Source organism: Nannobrachium achirus (assembly GCF_963921795.1).
Source record: "Nannobrachium achirus genome assembly, chromosome: 21".
Classification (NCBI taxonomy): domain Eukaryota; kingdom Metazoa; phylum Chordata; class Actinopteri; order Myctophiformes; family Myctophidae; genus Nannobrachium; species Nannobrachium achirus.
Window position 1 is genome coordinate 10,467,205 of NC_137828.1, and position 5,129 is coordinate 10,472,333.

A 5,129-nucleotide genomic window follows, 5' to 3' on the forward strand; every position below is an offset into this window, starting at 1 on the left:
GTATCTCTTGCACCATATAATAATCTTTCACCTGAGCCCGCAGGCTGCACATTCTAAGTGATCAATGCACCACAGGACACTAGGCTGTTCTTTTGTCCATATCTCCTCACCCAGAGACAAGGCGGCCAGCCAGGCCAGGGCCAGCCAGGATCGCTGAGCTGGCCCCGCGGATAGAGATGTAGCGAATGTCTCCACACATGCAGCGTCCTGAGGGGAAGGTAATTGATGGGGACTTAAGCCAGCATTCACAGGGACAGAGAGAGAGAGAGAGAGAGAGAGAGAGAGAGAGAGAGAGAGAGAGAGAGAGAGAGAGAGAGAGAGAGAGAGAGAGAGAGAGAGAGAGAGACAGAGAGAGAGCAGGGGAGTCACAAGGGGGGGAAAAGTGGGGACTGAGTTACTAGGGCCCAAGGTGGAGGGGCCTTCATTACTTTATATTTTAGCTATTGAAATATAGCAGATATACAAGCTCACAGCCGAGCTTGTAGATCTGCTATTGTTTTAAAGTCGTGAAAATGTGTGCAAATCTTTGAATGTGTGTATTTTTTAAGCGAACATGTGTAACTCAAATGTTGCTTCTGCAGGGGGTCCCTGGAACTAAATATTTTGAGATGGGGGTCCGTGGCCAAATACATATCATTTTGGGGGTCCTTCACATGAAAAAGTTTGAGCACCACTGACATACCGGTAGGTTTTTCAAAAAACCTTCAAAGACTTGCACACATTTTAATGATTTTTCATAAATATCAGATCTACAAGCTCGCAGTGCGGCACTCGGTGCCGCGCTGTGAGCTTGTAGATCTGCTATTTTTCAATAGTTAAAGCACAAAATAACGCAGTGAATCCTTGTTACCCAGGGCCCAGAATGTGGTGCGACACCCCTGAGAGAGAGAGAGAGAGAGAGAGAGAGAGAGAGAGAGAGAGAGAGAGAGAGACAGACATTTTAGTGCCGGTTAATCAGTCAGGCAAGTCAATGAAGGTCTGCTGACCCACCACACCACACAGTCTGCGGTGATCAATTAGTGCACACGGCGTGGCCATGGGCAGTGGTCGACAACGTAGCCTCAAGAATTCAAAGGTACACATTTATTTATTATTTCTTTCAGGGGCGTCAATTGGGTATGGCAGGGGTATGCAGCTGCCATACCCTGGGTCCAGGGGGGGAAATAAAAGTTACTTTTAGATATAAATACATGAGTGTCTCTTTGTCTGTCTGTGCTGGTTATTATGTTGTTAAAATACAGTAAAATAACTACAAATGCAAAATTTTACAAAATGGTCACTTCCAACAAGGTATTATTATAATTATATTCTCCGCATTTGTATTCATCTTGACAGAATGGTGTATTCACAGGTTCCGCAGGTTAGCTGCACATGCAGGTGCAATGCATTATTGTTAATTGTGGCACGTTTACTAACATGTCAAGTTTAGCTTCACTTGAACAACTGTTCCAGGCTGCCATATCCAGCCCAAGAAACTGTAGAAACGGGGGAAAAAAAATAAAATGTACTTCTCAAAATCAATGAATCATGCCTGTTGATAAGGTACGGCAAAATGACTGGTGTCTTGAACGCGCACCAGTCATGTTGCCATACCTTAGCTTTTTCTGAACTGACGCCACTGATTTCTTTATTCTAGGGAAGGCATTTCTGTAATGAAATCTAGAAAATAACAATAAAGCACGCACGTCCGCTCACTAAAAAAAAACAGGTCAGAATCCATGAAGAAAAACAAGGTCTGCACACTAGATCATGCTCCTAAGCTTAAACGTTTCTGTCTACATTTTGGTTCATTTTACACCAGTGCCAACATTGGCACATGATAGGGTGAATCACTGGCAGATGTGTGGGAGAGAGGATTTATATTTTAAAATCAAATATTGTTTTAAACGTGGTTAAATGAAGTCACCTAATTTGCAGCAATAAATGACATCCTGCGCACCATTCTACATTCATTAGAATTCTGAACTTTGATTGGGGAGGGAGTCGGGGAGATGGGTGGGTTACTGCTCTGTGTCTAATGATCGTTATAGCATTGTCCTGACAATCAAAATAATTCTGAATTTTGATGGGGTGTCATTAAAACGTATTGACATGGCAGTGTGCCACTGACTATCTAGAGAATAAAATGGCACTTCATTTCAAAAAGGTCGTTTCGAGCTTATCGGCTCTTCATTAGGTCTGAAATCTAGAACATCTATCCACCTCTTTCCGCGGGGGTTTGCTGGAGGCGACTGGAGATTATTTGGACCACACTTCCGGTTTAACAGCAGACATACAAGCTCACGTCGCGTCGCAGATGCAGCCTGTTGTGAGCTTGTAAATCACACTCGGCTGCGGCGCCGGAAGCTCGGTACAGCGTCTGCGCAATGCACTATGGGGCGTTGGAAACTCGTGGATAAAAACGAACAACAAAAACTTACAAAATGGAAATAGTAGATCGGAAATAGTAGATCCACAAGCTCACAATAATAATAATATGGACTTACTCGCGGGGGAAATTCAGTTATCAGCTCAACCCAGCCGATCGCAGCCATCAAGGGCCGAGGAGCAATTAGGGGTTAAGAGTTTCTTGCTCAGGCCAGGGACACACGTTGACATTGCTGGCCTGGCATGAAATCCTACCTGGGACAACCAGAGGCTCTGGCTCCCCTAGTCTGGGATCACTTCACTTTTCGGACTTGTAACCGGTCTGGAGCGTAAAACCACAAAACGTCATGTTGTAGTACTCAAAGGACTACAATTTGGCCGGAACTATCCACCGGAAACAGTTTGAACCCAAAATAATTCCCCTGCACTCAAGGACATACTTTTAAGGCCTACCTAATAAACTCCTTGATGCGGAGTAGTTTTGCTTTTGAAAAATTTGTTTGGTATATGCATCTTTTTTTAGTCCAACTCGTAGTGACTGGCAAGACTACACTAGGCTACTCGAGCATTTTAAAAGGGATTGGGGAAACAAACGGGGGGAACCAAATCAGAGCGACGCCGCTTCTTCTAGTGGTTTCCGCGTTGGGCGGAAACCAAACGGGCTGTTGTGAACGAACACCAGGCTTTCTCTCAGAAAGCTTGGTGGGCGAGGTTAGGCTCCCCAGGTGGGCTCACTAACCACTCAGCTATGGCCGCCCCCTAAACGGTCACACCTAAATGTGTCACAATATTTTCAAAGGTACACAATGTATTTTATACCAAGGCATCGCTGTATTGAAGTCTAGAATGTAGCCTATTTATTGAAATTGGGCGAAGGTGGTTAATTAATAAATGATGTTTTTTGTAAGATTGGGTTCCATGAGTTATCACCTGTTTAAGTGTTGTGTCATGTCTCACAAGAAGGGGCGTCACAAGGGGGAGAAAAGTGGGACTGAGTTACTAGGGCCCAAGGTGCTAAAATACTTTAGCTATTGAGCAGATATAGCAGATATACAAGCTCACAGCCCGGCACCGAGTGCCGTGCTGCGAGCTTCTAGATCTGCTATTTTTGAAAAGTCATGAGCAAATCTTTGAATATATGCATTTTTAAGCGAACATTTCTAACTAAAAAATGTGTTTCTGGGGGGTCCCTGGAACGAAATATTTTGAGATGGGGGTCCGTGGCCAAATACATATCATTTTGGGGGTCCTTCACATGAAAGAGTTTGAGCACCACTGACATGAAACATAGGGTTTTCAAAAAGCCTTAGAAGGATTTGAAATATTCAGATTTTCACGATTTAAAAAAGAAATAGATCTACAAGGAACTCGCAGTTGAGGAACTGTTCATGCTGGGATATTTGAAAGGCCTAGCTGTTAGATAGCATGTGATGTGAAAGGCCTATCTGTTAGCATAATGCAGCCATTATAAATTGATTGTTGACCTGGAGGGCATGTTGATGTGACGTACTTTCCTCATGATCTTGAGGAGCCCGAATTATGTTTAATACTCTGATTGTGTCTGAAATACATCTACAGTAAAATGTTGCTGGTGACAGTCTTGTGAGCGTCACACATTAATCTTGAGTCAGTACTGTTCAATGGAAGATGTGTTCCAAAAGGTTCGCCAAAACATATTAGCCAAGAAGACTGATCAGATGCCTTGTCGCCGGGGACATCTGGTATCCTGGCGAGAATCATTTGAGTGATCAGGAAACACTTGAAAATATTTTAAAAGTACAAATTTCAAGGTGCATTTTGTGTAATGCTGTATTAACATTCTAAGATTTTCCAGGTCGTTTCAAAAACATTCGGTGATAGTGAAAATAGCAGATCTACAAACTTTTGCTATTTTCATTATAGTTAAAATAGGGCTTATAGGTGGTTGATTCAGAATGCACTTTTTACGTTCCTAGAAATGTAGTGGAATCAAAACTACAAAATGTGTCTTTGAAAAGTAGAGGACTGAATTCCAAAACAAATACTCCTTTTCTGTAATTTACAGAAAAGGAACATGGAATAATGGGGAAAAAGTACTAAAGTAGAGGTACTTAGTTACTGTGCTCCACTGTTAATGACTTCCTGACAGGTGTTGTAATGAGGTTGACGGGGCGTCAACCTTTCAGGAACACAACTCTCGCTGATCTACAAGCTTACGCCGTGGTGCATCTCGACACGTCGGGAGCTTGTAGATCGTCTATTTATGCCTTGCGACAGCATCATACCACCAAGAATAAACAGTGGTAAACTTTGCAGTTGCTTCAAGTAAATGATCACCTTTCTTTAAAAAAAAATATATAATCTGCCCACTGACTCATCACCTGCATGTTCCACTGGGAATTTCAGAAACGGTGCCCTGAGAGGCGCAGATGAAGACAATTTGTTCTGCGTCTATGTTTCTAAATGTGTATCTATATCTTCATTCACAGTCAATTTGATATACTGCACATCATCATTTTAAGGATACACCGTCTGTGGTGTTTGTGTGATCACTGTGGGAGCACACAGTGTTCCTGCTTATCGTGTTTCAGGCCAGCTTTACATCTGCCCCAAGAGAAGTCATACGACCAGGGGCGTCGCACCAAATTCTGGGCCCTGGGTACAAGGATTCACTGTGGGGCCCCTGTGCTTTAACTATTGAAAAATAGTAGATCAACAAGCTCACAGCGCGGCACCGAGTGCCGCGCTGCGAGCTTGTAGATCTGCTATTTTTGAAAAATCAT